Genomic DNA, 17,959 nt, shown 5'->3' with positions numbered 1-17,959 from the left:
AAACTACAAGAATAAGAACACTAGAATAAACTTCCAGAAAACCCCTTTATCTCCCACCACTTGACCATTTCTTTGTACACATGACAACATAGAGACAAAAAACTTTAGAACTTTGGTGGTTAAAAACAGTCCCAATTCTTTTTAGAGTCTTTTCATCAGTCTTTGTAGAGAAACAGAAGTCTCTTTCTGCTAACTTATGGAGTTTCTCACAATAAAACTATTTATATTATAGTTTCTTATTTCTCTGATGTCAGCTGCTCGGAAATCTGTTATCAGTTCTTCTCCCCCCATTTCACATCACTCTGAGGTGTGTATGGGTCATGAGTTTAGGGATGTCATTTTAAGGATAAGTCAAAGGCAAAAGTCTCTGTGAGCTTTCCCGGAAAACGTTTTTCTTTGCCCTCAAGGCTTCAAAATCTTTACCCAATTCCAGCAACTCACAGTATCACAAGTACTCTCTCTCTCTTGCTCAAAATCCACACTTTGAATACTTTATTCCTCCCAATACTCTATTATGAATTAAAGGAGTCTTTTTAAACTACTATTGTCCATCTCCATAGTCTTAACAGAAAGATATTTCAGCTGTAAAGCATCTCCTTATTCCCTCTTTCTTATTTAAACTTAACTCTTTTCCTCACTGTTTTTAGTGGTTCTATGATGTCTTCTTCATGTTGATTGTCTCTCTTTCTCTGTCTGAGAAAAGGAGTAATCTGTATGTTTTATCCAGGTAGTAAAAGAATTAAAAGCTTTAGAAAAGCTGCAAGAGTTCATGGTGTCAGGTTTCAGTCCAGCAGCAGCAGTAACTGAGCAGCTCTGCTTTCTTATCCTCCCCCTGCTCTTTCATTTTCTGCGGCCTTATCCGGCTGAGGGAGAGGGGGGGCGGGGGGAAGAGGAGGATACGACGGGGCCTTGTTACCTTATCAAAAGCTGGAAACTAGAAAGGGACAAGAGAGCTCTGACTGTACTTCTTAAGGGAGTGTTCACAAGATGAATTCACTTTTTAATGGTCAGAACTGCTGTCAATTCTTAGAAATGCTTGATAATTGGTCAGGAGAAAGGATTCCCATCAGCCACCAGCAGCCTCAACTTCCTTAGCTCTCAAAACTGCCTTAAAAGTAAAGCTACCCCATGACAGGGAACATAAAAGAATGATATTCCTTTTCATAGAAAACAGAATGTGTTTGCCAATGTGGCCCCCCTGAAAAATTTAGAAAGGGCTGTAACACTGCACGTTACCTGTTCTTGTGGGAAAGAGATAAGAGAAGGGCTCCTTGACAACTTGACATCATCCAATGGCTTCTAAGAATCCTGTATTTTGTTATTACCCAGTTTTATCCTGTCTCAGAAAACAGATTAACATAAAATTTGACTCTCACTCTCTTAAAACTAAACTTCAAAAACTATGATCATTTTGAAAATATTTTTTTTAAATCTTAATTATTTGAGTTCTTGAACTCAACTCAATTTAGAAAAAAATAACCATGCAATTTTTATCATCTTTGAGACCACCTAATTCTTGTTCTTCAAGAAATAAAGTAGGCCATGATAATTTTTCAGCTAAGAAGCAAATAAACACTAACACAAAGCTCTTCTCTGAGGGGTAATAAGGGCTAACAGGCTTAGGCAGAGATATGCACTTTCTGAAATTTTCTCATTCTTGTATGTCCTGTAAATAAGCCACTGTTTTCCACAATAAAAATCAACATTTCCCTGTTTCTCAGAAAACTTGCACTTCCTAATAAGTTCCTAATAGAACTTCCTAAACAACCTGCAGACATGCTTTTAAATGTAGCAACCTAAGGGTTTCTCTTACCTAAACTGGCAGTCTCACCTTTTCTAGAAGAGTATTATTAATAATATCCCTTGACATATTGCAAATGGAAAAACAAAATATGAAGGCAGCTATATAGTTCATTCAAATCAGGAAAATTTTTCATCTCTTGCATTGTACAAAGTTACTTCCACTGCACACCAGGTACTATGAAAATTAAATCATTCATAATTGTGGAGCATTCCCATGCTGTGATAATGAAATCCATGGGCCACCAACTAATATTTACATTCAGCCTTGAATTAGTGACTTTACCTTCATACCATCCAAGCTCTCATAATCAAAGCCCAGTCCATGAACCATAGAATAGTCTGGGTTGGAAGGGATCTTAAGGATCATCTGTCGCTCTATTGGGCACGGAGGGAAGAACGACACAGACTCTTGTGGAGTCAGAACTGGAGAATTTCTCCCTGGTTTATTACCTCAGGTCTTTTTTATAGGCCAATACGTGAAAAGTATGGAAAAGAAAACTCTTCTTGGTTAGTAAACTAACACATCACCATCATTGGTCTGTGGGGTTCACCACCCCTCGACCTTCTCTTGCAAGGAAAAAATAAACAGACAAACAGGACCTGCAAGGCTGTTTTCTATCTCTGAGGATTGTTTTAATTCCTCCTTATGAACTCCCAGGCCCATTTCCCAGGCAAGACTGAGAAAGTTATGTGGCCTGCAATTTCCACAGGCACCGTGTTCCCTGCTTCACAGTTAGCATCCATAATCATCTACTTCCAATCCCCCTGCCACAGGCAGGAACATCTTCAATTAGACCAGGCTGCTCAATACCTCATCCAATCTGGCCTTGAACACTTGCAGGGATTGGACATCCACAGCTTCTCTTGGAAACTTGTTCTGGTGCTCTACCACTCTCACAGTGAGAAATTTCTTCCTAATACAGAGTTCCCATTTCTGTCTCACCATGTGGTCACATGGACTTCAGTGGTTTCAGTAGCTGAGACTCACCTGAGACAAAGTTACTCCATGATTTTAACTGAGGTTAATGTTTGAAACTGAAAGTTCAGAGTGGTTAGAGCTGAATTAAGTAATCCACACACATTCACCTCAAAAACTATAAATAAATTGTAGTAGGAGCTTCTGTAACTTACATTTTACTTCATTCCCCAGAAAAGGTTGTTTTTTCAGCTGTATCATGGACAGACCGCATTACCATAATGCAGACATTATTACTATGTATAAGAATATAGCTTTTCAAAACTCAGACTGGGTTCACAATGAGTAATAGATTTTTAGGTCACTCATGTTTTAGAAGTCTTTGAAAAATTCATATAGTTTCCCAGCCACAAATAATCTACACTTCATACTTTCTTTACCCCTCTTCTTCTGGAGGCAATTTGATTTAGTGTGCTTTAAATTAAAGATTTAAAGTAATTTGTAATCTATTCCTGGGCAATTTTCTTTAAAGCACGGTGATAAATGCTGTGTCATTTGTTAAAAAGGTTTTATTAATGAAAGTAATAGCTGTTGTCACTAGTGTCTCTGGATTATCTCCTCTATTCCAGGTGTCTTGCTTTCTGGAGTAATTTAAACAATGAAAGTAACCATACTCAGCACACTGTTAACATTTAGGCAGCTGGCTGTTTGTAATGTCATCCTGGTTTTGTGGCAGTTGACCCTTGATCTAGGTCCCACTTAAGCTGCATTTTTTAATGTGATAACATGTACAGTAAAAAATGCAGTACATGGCACAGTTTTCTATTTACTTCTGAACCAGCTCTGAAGTTCTTTTATTGTAGCAGGATGTTTATTGCCACGGAAGCCTCAGTGGAAAACCACATAACTGAGCTTCAGTAGGGCAAAAATTGGAAAGCCATGCCTTTTAATACCACCACCACCACCACCAATTTTCATACAGACAGCCCTGAGGCAGAGAAACTGCCACAGTTTTTAGACTTTATTGAGGCTGCATGTCACCAAATATATGAGACACTTTGTTCAGACAACTCTGCAAAACAAGGACCTAACGTACTCTCAGAGGAGTAAGGCCTGAAGAATTGCTTTAGAGAAAAATAAAATCTATTCAAACACAAACCCCATTTCCAGGCAAGGCTGCTCCATGTTGAAGACTGAATATGTTATATTTTGTGTGTGTCTTCATAATGATAGCATTATTTGAAGTACAGCTATTCCTAATGCAATTTGCAGAATGTACATCACCAAGATCACAATCTTTACTTTTTCTGAACCTTAAGTGTCACTAAATACACACAATCTACCCAAATTCTGTGCCTCCAATACTTCTTGCTACTTTGAGGTGAATTAAGTTTGCAAAAAACATCCATGAAGGTTGAGATATTCTTCTCTCCAGAACCCTCAAAAAAATCTCAAGAACTAATCTCCCACTACCCCACTGTTTTTCTGTCCTAAACCTCAGAACAGGACACACCACCAGGTCTGTCTGCATGTGCAGCACTAACATTGCTCTTCAGTTTCAGTCATGCTCAGATCTCACAAACTCTTTTCAATTCAGACTTTAGGGATTTTATCTATTTTCTCTATTCACAAATATCTGTATTACTTACCGTATCTGTATAAACTCTGGAATGCCCAGAACAAAAGTAACCAACTTTTCTGGTGCAGTGAGCTTCCTCCTAAAAATGCTTGAGTGCCACAAGACATAGATGACAAAATTCTCTTGGATACAGGGACAAACATCTATAGGAATAATATGTTCTGGTTGCTTTTCCAGGGTCTCACCACTCCACTCTGAAGTAGGACTGGTCAGGAAGCTCAGACCAAATAATAATCTCAAAACTGCTGGTGTCACAGTGGATTACAAAATTAAAGTGTATCAACCAACCAGACAAGCAGCTTGAAGAACCAAAATTGCCACTTGCTGAGCACAGTTTACAGAGAACATCTACTTATGCAGTCCTCAGGCACACAATGAGACTATTTTTTCACCATTTTTCTACTTTAATTACCTAATTTGTCACTCTTGAGTTCCTGCAGCTCTGCACTTCAATGTACAACAAAGAATACCAGTACTTGCAAGTGAAATAATTGTTCCAAACTCACATTTTAACCAACTGATTTTACATCATTGTATACAGACCCATCTAGATTCACATAAAAGAGGAAGAGCTAATCATTCCAACAACTACCTTATCACTGCAATTACAGCAAAGATCAGCTTGTTTACCAAACTAATAAAAAAGGTGATAATGTTTTTTTCCACTGTGATATATATGTGTGGGTGGGAAGAACAAGAATGGTTATTTTTAAAAAATTGAATGAAAAGCTTTTTATTAAAATAGACAATCTTCTACCTCTTTAGAACTGAGCACTGAATTGGCAAGATCAAAGAGCACTGGATAAATGAACAATATTCCTGGTATCTTTAGTAATTAAGCACTGCAATTACTGCAGAAAGTGTACCACCCCCTTTTAGTTCACCTCTCAATAAGTGTTCATAAGAAATTATAGCTCTTGCTGCTCTCTTATAAGGGGTCTTTCAAACACTGCAACGGCTGTGCAATCTAATTGAAAAATTGCGGGGGGGAGGCAGTCATAGATTTTTTTTCTTTTTTTTTTTAATCTTGATTTGCCTAATCTGAATTGCTTGGTAGCCAAGTTTGGGGTTTTTTAAATGAAGTTTCTGCCATTAAAAACTCAGTTCAAATTGCACTGATATTTTAATGCACTAGGTGGCATAATGATACTCATAGTAAAGAAATAAAATGATTCACCAGTACACAGATACTTCATGGGATAAAAGAAGCCACCTTTTCTGCCAGATATGAAGTCCTATGATAACTTTTGTAATTGTAGGATTGCTTTTAACTCTCTCTTGTGTTCTTTGGAAGAGTACTCCATATTGTGAAAGAAAAAAACTATTTATATTTGAAGATGCTGATTTAAGAATTGAAATCCCTTGAAGGCAGAGATTTCATTTAAAAATCCTTTAAGCCCTGCTCCAATCCTGATTGTGATCAAGTTTACCCTGAACAATTTTACTTGTGTCCAACATTAAAGCAATCAAAGAAACGTGAGCTTGAGATTGTTGGCTTTTTCTGGGACTCCTGTTCTCTCAGCTTTGATATAGGCCACACTAAACACATGTTGACACTGCCGGGAATTGGACTGGGTGATTTGAATCAATCTTTTTCATTTTCTAACTCTATTAACTCCACCATTATACTGGACATAATGAAAGGTCCTTTTAGACTGATTCTGGTGTCAGTCTGAACTGGCATTATGTAAAAAAAAAAAATTAAGTCGTCTTCATTTATTGTAAACTCAGAGACTTGATTTTTGCTGCACGCATTCTGTCACAGTTTGCTTGAATTCAGGGCAGTAAATTACAAGACACGTCAATGTAAAGAGGCAGTGAAATTATATATCATTAACTTGAAGAGGCCATTCTTCAGCTTAGGAAGATGACCATTTTATGAAATACAAAGGACGAGATCATGATTTAGTGACCAGAAGTGTTTTTTTCCAACACATAGCAGTACATAGTGAATGTGCAAATGGAAAGAAGCCTAAGAAGCTGATATAATTTTATCTGGATAATGTTTTGATGTTGGCCATCACAGTTAAAAGTGGCTGTTATGAAAGCTGCTACTGATTAGCAGACACATTTTTTTTTGATTGACTAATGTCTGTATATGTCCCACTTTTTTCTGTGCAACTACAACTCTCACAAGCTGCAGTACTGCCACAAGAAGGAGCCCTATCAGACCATGAGGAAATGATTTAAAGAAGTATAAAGCCTTCTGTCTTTTAAGGACAAAATTTGAAACAGTGGAGTTTCTAAACACTTTAGAGAGTCCAGAAAATATATTGTCTCTAGTTTGTTCTCCTTTTTTTGATGGAGTCACTAACACGTTTTACAAAATTATCCCCACTTACAAAGCTTCTTTGTGCAAGGATAATATAATAATGATATTGCTGGGACTAATTTTATGAAGACTGAAGATGTGTTCAGCATAGAAAAGGTGAGCATAGTATGGAACACAGTATCAAACACCACCAAATCATGAATTTCTGGAAGACATTAATGACAGGGCTTCTCTATTTTGTGACATGGTCAGTAAGGAATCCTGAAGTGCCTCCCTTTTCCAGCTCATGCATCCCTTCCTCTACACAACAAATTGAAGCCAGTGTTCTCAGGGTCTGGGGATAAAGGCACCTGAAACAATCCTGGCAACAGATCTTAAAGAGAGCAACAACACCTCCTTCCTGCAGGGGAAAAACAGCAATCAGGAAAGTAGTACTAGAGGTTTCCCCAGTACTTAATCAAGATTGGGATGGGAAACGGATTCCTGTTGCTGCTGAAGATGAATAGGTCACACAAACACAGCTCGAGGTGTGGTGAAAGGAAGAGAGAGCTTTATTTCTTCTCCCAGAATTTATAGGTCTCTGACCACAGCCAGGGATTGGATGGTCAGGATAACACTTTCCCAACCGCACTGGCCGCGAGAGATGTCCATCACAAGACATGTATCAGAAAGAATGTATACATATCTATGTTTACAGTTACTGTCCGAGGAAAGTCTTTAGAAAACTATGTCAGCAATCTCAGAAGCTGAGTTTTCAGGGCAACAGATTCCTTTAGTAGTTTATCCAAAACAGCTATCTCAACTACACCAACAAAGAGGACATTTAACTCACACAAAGAACTCAAGTCAATTAATGCTTGTACACTAAGTGATGAAAAAGTAACACAACCTCAGTAGGAGCTGTGCTTAAGTGATTGACTTCTACCAGCTACAAGCTTCATTTGAATTAAACCTGACATTCGTGCAAAAATTACAAAGAACCATCAATAGCTGGCAATTAGAGTGAAATTTAACAGATCCTTCAGCCATGTTATCTGTATAAAATAGATTTTTGTTACCATATATTTCCAGTTCTTCTACATTTCTGAGCTCCAAACAGAATTAACTTAAAGTTATGAGCAGGAAGGTCATATGTTTGAAGAGGTACTGAAAATAAGGCGGAAATAGGTGTCAAATTCTAAACAGATACTATCCAAATCTTCATCCTCTAATAAATAAAATTTGCATTCCTAAAAGTTTTTCTTCAAATACTATAGTGACAAAGACTTGAGTACCTATTAGAGCAGCTATCCTTAATTAATTTCCAACAGAGTTTGTAAACATATGTTTCATTAAATTTCATATAACAAAGTAAATATATAAATAGATACCAACAATGTTGTATTTGGTGTGATTGCATTTTTTCAATTATTTTTCATTTCAAAATTTTTTGCTACCAAGTAGACTACGTATGCCTTTTATGATGTAGAATCAGACAGACGATGAATATGAATGATATAAAGATATTGATGATAGATGAAAAATCTCAGACAAAAGTGTTCAAATTACAGCGTTGATTAAAAATAGTTGAAATCATGGAGCAAGTGAAAAGCATACCCTTTTTTTAAGTGTTTTTCAGTAGATGCTGTTTAAAAATATTTTTAGATTCACAGAAATAATCTATTTATTTCTCAACCATTCAAGCTCCACAGGTTATACTGACTTGAAACCTCTGGGCTACAATTCAGACTTTACTCACTTTCAGAATTCTGTATTTTTGTACTAGTTCTGCTTGAATACAGTAGAAGATAATAGATGAAGCAAAACCTTCTGTTCAGTCTAACAAAAAAATTGTACTAAGGCCTATAAAATTAGACAAAATTAACTCTTCAACATATTTTCCAGATCAAAGTTTTAGATCATGTTTTTGCACAAGTATATGGAATTTCTGTGGCATCAGTTAAAACTGTAGGCTCACTGAAGATTGCTAAGAGTAAAACTTATTTCTGGAATTGTACGAAGAGTTCATTATTATTTATCATTACTTATTATTAGGGTAAATTATGTTATTTTATACCTAGTACTGCTATATATAGCCTAATGCAGAAAGGTATTTCTGAGCCTTTAAATTAAAAAAGAGGCAGTACAGTAACAAAAAAGTTTAAGTCATATTTTTCCTTCTGCAAAAGGATACTGCTATTTCACCCAAGCACTAATTAAGTTATCTGTCAAAAATATAGGAAAAAGCTGATGCACTGTCATTCCCAAAGAAAAGTAATTTTTTTTTCTTTTTTTTTTTTTAAGAAATTACATTATCAATTTGAATTTTCCCATGGTTCAGTTGAATCATGAGTGATGTGATCCTCTGCTTTAGCCATAATAAGTATAAGTTTGTAGACAAATCTAATAATGTTCAAGTGATGTTGGCACATTTGCTTCAAGCCTTTTCTATGCCAAATGGGTGCCCTGATTTTGCCTCTGATGGACAGGAAGTGATTTATCACTGCATTTCTCAGGTGGATATCTGTACTCTTTATTTTGGGCCCCATGTGCCATTACTAAGCTGTAAAATATTTACCATGAGTAATGAACCAAGAGATCTGTAAGTGAAATATTGGACAGGTGGAAAACACCAAGCCTGATTCCATGGTTTGTCAAAACCACTGCCCTCACTGGGGTCAGAGCATTTCTCAGAATTTATTCACCTTTTTCAAGATTCATCCCCTGTATCTTTTGCAACGATGCCAAACCATTCCATCTGATGGGGACATACATAAATTGGTCAAGTAGGTAAACACTCAGAGGAAGAGAGGGACACTTGCTTTATTACCTGACAACCCACTTCTCTCCTGTATTGGATTAATACATGAATTCAATTTTGTGGAATGCTGTTCATAAGGGGTAGGTTTAGGTAATGAAATCACCTGAAATACAATTACCATAACTACGTGGATTGGGTGATTAAAGAGGGGAAGCAAAAAGGCTTAATTCTAAAGTGGAATATTTTGCAGTTTCAGCCTGAAATAACACAAAGTGCAGTAAATTCTTAGCAAAGCTTTGACAACATTTATAATTATCTTGACGATTATCTCCAAAGAGATCTTCATCATAAATACTTGCTAGAAAAGAAACTGGCATATAAAGAAGGTAAGGTAAGGTAAGGTCCATTAGAAGCTTCTTGGAGCAAGTGATCTGCTGTACAGCCATAAGGAATTCCAATAGTCAAGTATTCTCCAAGGGGGCTATTATGAAGTATGATTATCTTCATTTTTGTTCCTTTCTCTTCTAAAAGCCTATTATCATGGCATTCCATTCAATACAGTTGGTATTGGACTCTATCATTAGTAAAATGTGGTTTTTTTTAAAAATACTTTTTTCTTTATCACTTCATGACCTATTTACTGTAACTCGTAAACAGATTTTTACCAATTCTTCTGGGTGTTACAAATCCAAATCTATTTATAACCCATTTGATCCAACTAAGGCTAATTTTCTTATCTTGTCCATGCTACTACTCATTTTTGTTAGAGACCTTGGATTTTGCGTCAATGATAGCTAGTGAGAACTACTGCTATCTGCCAGGGTGAGTCAGCAACATGATTTTTTCACAGCAGATCACAAAGTTACATGCTAAAATAAGTGTCAAAGAGTGCCTGTAGGTGGAATAAAATTATGGGTGATGCTCCTGCATAGAGGGGTGATGCTGCTCTTTTCCACACCGGAGCTGCGGGCTAGCTCTACAGTGCCACTCCGGCACGGGCAGTCGCCAGGAGTGGGGAACTGCAGGGGAAAGGCGATCCCACTACAGAACCTTCAGAGCACCAAATCCTGCCGGGCTCTGCCAAATCAGGCATTGTGGGTGATGGCAAAAGGAAGGAGGAGACTCACTCGGCTGTACTTTTCAGGAACAGGTTTATTCGGGAGAGGAGATAAGTACAAGGGTCTGCGCTGGGAGAATTCAGGACCAAAGAGAGCCCAGAGCACCTCTGTGCACTGGGTTTTACCTCAGGGGCGGGCACAGTCCAGGGTCCAATGGGAGCTCACGGAGGGAGGGGTAAGGGGAGGAGGTTACAAATGTCAGGGACCAATGGGGATACAAGAAGGTGGGAACATAACATAATAACCAATAACATGTCAAGGAAGGGATGATCTACATGGAAGGAGCTGGAAGGAGAGGTGGGATTTACAATGATGGATGGAGAGATGGGGCAGGGTAAAGATGATTGATGGAGAACATTCAGGAAAACTGGGAGGGGTTTACATAACAGACAAATGGAACCAAACAAAGCAGTAAATGGGGGAGAACCAGGAACATACCAAACAGACGAAATAATAACAATTTTAACAGAACTGAATAAACATACAAGAACAGAGGGGAGTGTTTGAGAGCCTTTTTTAATTTCTGTAAAATATTAGCAGGGGATGGGGGAAAAGAAGACTGAATCCCTTACCAAAATGTAAAATGAGAGACTGGCTCCTGTAATATTGTAGCTTTACAGCACTATCTTGTTTTAGGGTTTTTTTTTCACTTCCAAGATTGATGTGCTTTAGAGTTGTAACTTTTAGCTTGGGACACGAAAATACCTAACAGAAGTGTTCCACAAGATCACACTTTGCCACGAAGAGTAAGACTTCAAGGTTACATGGACAAATTTGTTGAATTTTGCTTTCACAGTAAACAAATAATCAGGCTAGTTTTTATCAAGCCTACTATGACAGCTATCTAGGGAACTATGGATTCTATAAAAGATTTTGAAATTTTTGCATGACTTCAATCCTTTTCCACCTGTATAATAACTGAGAACAATTTTTAATTTTTTTGTTTATTTTTTGCTTTGAAATCACCTGGAATTTTTTACTGGCATAGCTAAGTAAAGCCAGTGCTGATCTCCTTTCTACTTCAGAGATTGTGAAACCTGTCTCAAATGAAACTTGAATTACATCATGAGCAGCATTTCATGTGTTATCTGCTCAAAAACTGGAAATGTCACAAAGTCTGCGAACAGGAAATAAGAACATTTTATTCATGTTGGAAGCTTTTGAAAAGATGCAAGTTAACCTCCAAAGTAAGTAAGGCTCAGCGTTGTTAAGTTTCTCTGTCTGAAGAGAGCTCTTTACCCATTTGGAATTCTGGTTTGTTACAGTTCCTCTGCCCCCTGGTCACTGATGCACATAACTGAGGCAGTACAGAGGGTGAAGGATAATGGTCATTCTGGACAAATACATTTCCCAGTGCATGGGGCACACAGAGGCACAGGACAGGTGATGCAATCACTGCTGTAAATTGGCAGCCAAAGACCACTTAGGGTTCTTTGCATAAGGGGATGCATTTCCTCAGTTGTAAACGTGTGACATGCCCAGGTTTTAGCAATATATTAGCTTAGTGATTTATGAAAGGTCAGACTTCACTACTGCTAAATTAAACTGTTATGGAAGTCGTAAAATGATGAAAGGCCCAAGACCAATTTTCATTAATTTGTTAATTCTGCACTTCCTCAGTACTCAACATTTTATCATTGTTTTAGGGTACCACTGAGTGGAGCTCAAATACCAATTTAGGGAAAAAAAGAAACATCTCAGGCTGTTGGAAGAATCCACTACAGGTTTCTCAGTCTGGCTCATTCTCAGCCTTCAGAAAAGAGGAGCAACTTTTATGGTGTAAATATCCATCTATAGGCACACAGAAGTAATTAAATGTTGCTGTCTAACCCTGCTTCTGAGCAGGACAAGGAACTGGCACAGCACTTCACAAGCAGTAGCTGGGGAAGGGAGGTTTTCGTCTTTCTGCATGCCCTGTGGTTGTGATCATCCTATTTTCAACAAGACACCATGTCCCACCTTTATCACTTTTTCAAGATCCAAACTCTGCAGGGATTTCCAGTATCATGGATCTTGACAGAATGACTCATGTATACCAAAAGTTAGCACCAGCTACTCAGTAAATGAGAACACACACTGACAGAAGTAACTGCAGTGATGGGTCTTCTGCAAAAGGATAATACTGAATGCGAAGTATTTCTAAATTTGTATCTTTAATAATATGTCTAACCCCCCCTGTAAACACAGCTGAAGAGGTCTTGCTGTTTCTTTGAACAGTCAGTCACAGCCATGGCCCATTGTTAAGTTTCTCTCAATTTACACGGCTGGTATTTAAAAGGAAAGACATTTAAAAAGTTCCCAAAATTATGGTGAGATAGTATTTCAGATAGCACAAAGACAACTGCAACTGAAGCAATGCTGTTGGAACTGACCACACTCCTGAAGCTGCTTGTGCAGGTATTGTGCTTAATTAAATTAAATTAATTAATGTGCTTGATTAATTAAATTAAAGGTTGGGGGGATGTGGTCCTCTTTAGGAAAAAACCTCTACTGAGATAGTTGTGGTGCTAAACTCTGTAGAGTAAGACTTGTTAAAAAGCACCACAAGAAGAGAAAAAAGTAGTTTCTCTGAGTAAATTTTGTTGCTCTTAAGTAAAATGAGTTTCTTGTACTGCTCATTTGCTTTGGATTACTCCATACATCCCTTACCTTCGCTATGATGCAGCAAAGGTGAGCACCTTCCTAGGCAAGGCTGAATAAACTGCTGATGGCCGACTTAGTGATGTACAGACTGCCCAAGAGCTCTATCTGCTTCAGCAGGTTCTGGGGGATACAGGGGAAAAAAGCCTGGAGGAGTCAGACTGACAACACATATTTATTACTGCATTTGAGTAGATGTAACCAAGAATTGTGATATTTAAAAATAAATATTAACAGGGCAAGACAATGGGTGAGGATGTTTGGTATGGAACTCTCCAGCTATTTAGTAAATTCTTATTGTATTTGGTCTGGGATTGAACCAGAATTTTCAGATGGCAACTAATTTAGTTAGTGTAGAAGCTGAATATCATAGTGATACAAGATTTCCACCTTATTTATAAGGAATATTGCTGCAACATTTCTTACACTACCTTCTAAGGCTCTGGGTTCAACACTACTCTCAGTCAAAACATCACTGACATACATTCTTATAAAGAAATATAGTTTATTTCTCCAATGTATGGGAGAGATTAAATACCTTTTAATGTTTGTAAAAAATTATCTTGCATTTGCATTTGTGTCATAGCTTTAGAGACATACAGCTGTAAAAAGAACATGAAGTCTATTTCATTTAATGTTTTTGGAACAAGACATAGACTAGAATAACTAATTCTATTTCCTAGGAGGAGGAAAGTAAGCATTTTTGTATTTAATCCAACTTGGAAAGAAACGCAAGGAAGTATCCCACATATTACATTATTATTTATACAAAATTAAAATACCTTGCATTTAAGAGGTTCTGTTCTTCCACCTTTAGCATTAGAAAAATGCTCCATAAAAGACATAGTTTAAGAATTGACAATTTGATATGAACGTATCATGAATTAAATCCTGATACACTAATTAGAAATAAAGCTCTTTACACAATTTAAGCTGGAATCTCTCACACAGACACTTAGTCTGCTTCAGAGCAGCAAACTACTCCCAGACAATGTGTTTTTATGGCAGATGTGGGCACATAGCCTGAGTGGCTCAGAAAACTGTTCATAAAATTGTTTTTATTAATGAGTTCTAGTCCAAGTCCTTCAGCCACAGAAATGCACACAAGATGATGTGGCATCAATAATTCCACTCCCTTAAAAGAAAAAGGGAGCAGGACTTCAGGTGTGTCAGTAGGTGCCAAGATGCCCAAAGCCAGAAATATCAGCAGTGAAGAACTGCTCTTCAGACTGAAAAGAATAAACATCTTAATAATGGTAACCTGCTCAATGAATTTGAAATATGAAAAGTTATTTATACACTTCAACTAATTCATTTCATGTAGTTCTCATAAATTCCAACCAAAGAGCATTAGGAAGTAGCTTGTTAGTTTGACTGTAATTCTACAAATATATTTGGAATATTCTCAGTTGCTAGTAATAACCCTTTAAAACTAGAAAGGATGTTTTTGAAACCACCACAACTTTTTTTTTTCTATCTTAACACATCAGGGCATGTTAGAGTTTAACCAATAGTATGCATTAATTTTGTTTTAGCACTGTAATAAATACTTTTAAACTATGTGTGTTCACTAACCTTCTCCTTTCTTCTTTTTCTGATGCAACAACAAAAAATTTCAGCATAACATCACCTCTAAAACATGGACAAATTATTTGAGAATAATTATATTTGAGGTTTTTATATGTGAGAAAGAGTAGAGAATGCAAAGAGGGAGGGAGGGAGGGAGGAAGGAAGAAAGGTCAGTCAAGATAGGGTGACTGACTTGCAAGTTGCTATTATTTCAATAATGATTTAATGGAAAAAAGTGAATGCATTTGCAGCCTCAGACTAATTACTTAGTGTATTTCACAGAATCAGAATCACAGAATGAGTAAGGCTGCAAGGGACAACCAGAGGTCATCATTTACATGCCTTGCAAGAAAGAGACATCAGGAAAAATAAGTAGCATGGTGTGCCAAAAGATCATTTTGTTTGGAATTTGAGCTTATTGGAGAATTTGAGAATACAAACACCTAAATCTCATTGCAGCATATTTGAGGTATTGATCATAAACTTGTTGAAAATTGAGAGATGTAATTCTAATCATTCTCTTAATCACAGAATTATAGAATGACTTGGGTTGGAAGGGGCCTCTAAAATCATCTAGTTGCCATCACTCTGCCATGAGGAGGGACACCACCCACTAGATCAGGTTTCTCAGAAGCCACATCCAACCCAGCCTTGGATAGCCTTAATGGATAGTTGCCCTCAAGATTCAATGGTTTTGGAAGACCTTTTTGGTTTGGGATTTTTTTTACTATAAGCTAACCTGTGCCTCATGTTAAAACCACCTCTATCAACTAGCCAAAATACTGGGCAATGGTCATGTTTCATTAACATAAAATTTCATGGAGTTCAGTATCTTTTCATCTTCAGTCTGTAAGCATCTGAAAAGAAAGAGATGGGAAAGGTGTTGTAATGCATTTAGAAAAAATGGCATGACCCAAAGAATGTACCCCCAAAAATGTAGAATTGTAAGCTTCTTTCCCTTATCTCTTTCTCCCCAGGTCCCCTTATTGGCTGTGTGAAAGTAACCCCCCTCTTCCCCCGCCTTCAAAAAGAGGCGCTTATCAACACTTCTTCCTCTCTCCCTCCTGCTCTTCTTCTCCGCAGGACCCCAAGAAATAAAGCTAAACTTCCATCTCAGCAAAGGGAAAGGGTCTAATTTTTAAGTTCTTCTGTTCTATGCTATCCTATCTCCCCTCTTTCCCTGGCTGCAGCTGGGTGGACAGTGGTAACAGAGAAACAGGGGACGTAGAAATAATAGCAGTTGGCACCCATCTGTGGGGCTCTGAGAGACCCCCAAAAGCGGCTGGAAACACATGTGTGTGTTTTGCAAGCCTGGACACGTCAACTATCTTGAAAAGCTAAAACACAAATATAGCCTACAAGGGAGAAACCGGTAGTCTTCTCAAACCCAGAGAGAGTCGGTTTCACAAAGAACAGTTTTCCTGGTCAACAGTGTAAAAGTGGTGAGTCACACCTGCCGACGGGGAGCGTGAAACCAGGGTTGAGCGGGTTTCAGACACAGCCTGCACAGCAGTGTGCAAGAGCTGAGCCAGGATCAGCTGGGTGCTCGTCCAAGCCAGCAGCTGTGAGAAACACAGGGGTGTCCCTGCGGGTGGCGGCGGGGCTGGCGCAGAGGCTGTGGGGCCAGCGTGGCAGCTCAGGTGCTGGTGGAAGCAGTGTGGGGTAGCCCCGGACTGTAGGAGCAGCAGCCGTGGAGTGGAGAACGAGCGGCATTGTTCTGCCCCTCCACGGCTTCCACGGCTTCAACCATGTGATTTTAGCAGCCCAGCAAAGTAACTGTGGCTGAGCTTGACAGTTTGTATCTTACCCCAGTGGGGGGGAGAGGGGGGGGCGCAAGCTGAGAAAAAAAGCCTACCGCTGCTTGCTTAGTTGCTTTTGCAGTAAAACAAGATAAAAAGAAATTGTGCTAACACACTGTTGATAGCACAAATGAGGTCCAAACTGTCTATACCCCAACCAAATTTAGAATCCAAATTGCAAAAATTTTTAAGTACTTTAAAATTTTTAGAAAAAAGTTATAACACTTCATCTCATGGCTATCTCATAACATTCCACAGCTTGATTTGTCAGAAGTAAATTCTATCTCTGCATGGGATCAAATTGGCAATTTTTTTAACACTTAAAATAGAGAATGGAGATGAAAATGCTTCAAAATATCTCCCAGTTTTTCTTATAATTCAAAAATAATTGATCAACAGAGAAAAAGACATAAAATAACAGCCACTGCAGTTTCCATCAGTTTCTCCTACTTCTTCCCCTAAACTCTTTGCCCCTGACCTAAGAAAGATACATGGAACAGGTCCAGAAACTCAGGAAATGCATGGTAATAATGGAATTCCTGGATCCATGTGTCTCATTCAGCCCCCCATCTCTGATAGTGTTGTGCTAGCCATCAGAGACCTTCCCCTGCACCCCCACACCCCTATTAAAACCTCTTACTACCACCTGGCTGTGACCCAAGATGGAGCTGGCAATGTGCCAGATAGCCATGTGGTGAAACCTCTCTCCTATCTCACTCCCCCTTCCCATGACTCTTTCCACCCACTTCTCTTCGCCCAGTTCCACTACTCCTCCCATAACTCCTCCCTCACACATTTCTCTTCGTCCTACCATACCCTGCCCAGGCATGACATCACCTTGCAAACCTGCCTCCAAATGTTGCAACCCCGTTCCCCACGCCCCCGCCCCCTGTCCCCACGGGGAGGAGGGGAGTGAGAGGGGTGGCCCTACCCTCTGCTCCCATGGGGGGGAGGGGAAAGGGTGTCCTGGCCCTGCCCCCCGGGGGGCAGATGTGTCCCTGCCCAGCCCCTGTGGGGGTGTGGGTAGGTCCCTCCTCCCATCCAGGGTGAGGCAGTGCCCCCTGGGCCTGCTGAGGGTTCAGTAAATCCCTCCACCCATCCGGGAGTGAGGTGAGGCCCCCTGGGCGTGCTGGGGATGGGGCTGAGTCCCTTCATCAATCTGGTGTGGAAGCAGGGCCTCCAAGGCCTGGTGGGGGTGGGGCTGGACAGGGAAACCCCGGAGATAAAGGCTCTGGGGAAGATAGGGATATGCCTACAGCTGCACCTGTGATATTTACTGGTAAAAAAAGAACTAATAGACAATATCAACCTTTCTCTTACCATGATATCTGAGAGAGATGCAAAATACAACATGAATTTGGCAAAAATAGCAAAATATTATAAAGAATGATTAAAGCTACTTTAAAATCTCATGAGTTAGTTCCTGCTGACCTCAAAGACTTCTTCAAGTACCTCCTAACCCC

The 17,959-nt window shown here is 38.9% G+C and overlaps 1 pseudogene; it reads right to left on the bottom strand.

Moving 5' to 3' along the window:
• Nucleotides 1-16,410, bottom strand: part of LOC107215861 — a 65,845-nt pseudogene extending 49,435 nt beyond the window's left edge.
• Nucleotides 16,411-17,959: the final 1,549 nt, after the last annotated feature.

The sequence above is a fragment of the Parus major genome, chromosome Z (assembly GCF_001522545.3).
Source record: "Parus major isolate Abel chromosome Z, Parus_major1.1, whole genome shotgun sequence".
Classification (NCBI taxonomy): Eukaryota; Metazoa; Chordata; class Aves; order Passeriformes; family Paridae; genus Parus; species Parus major.
Note: the sequence above shows the minus strand (reverse complement) of the source record. Positions and strands in the feature narration are given on the sequence as shown.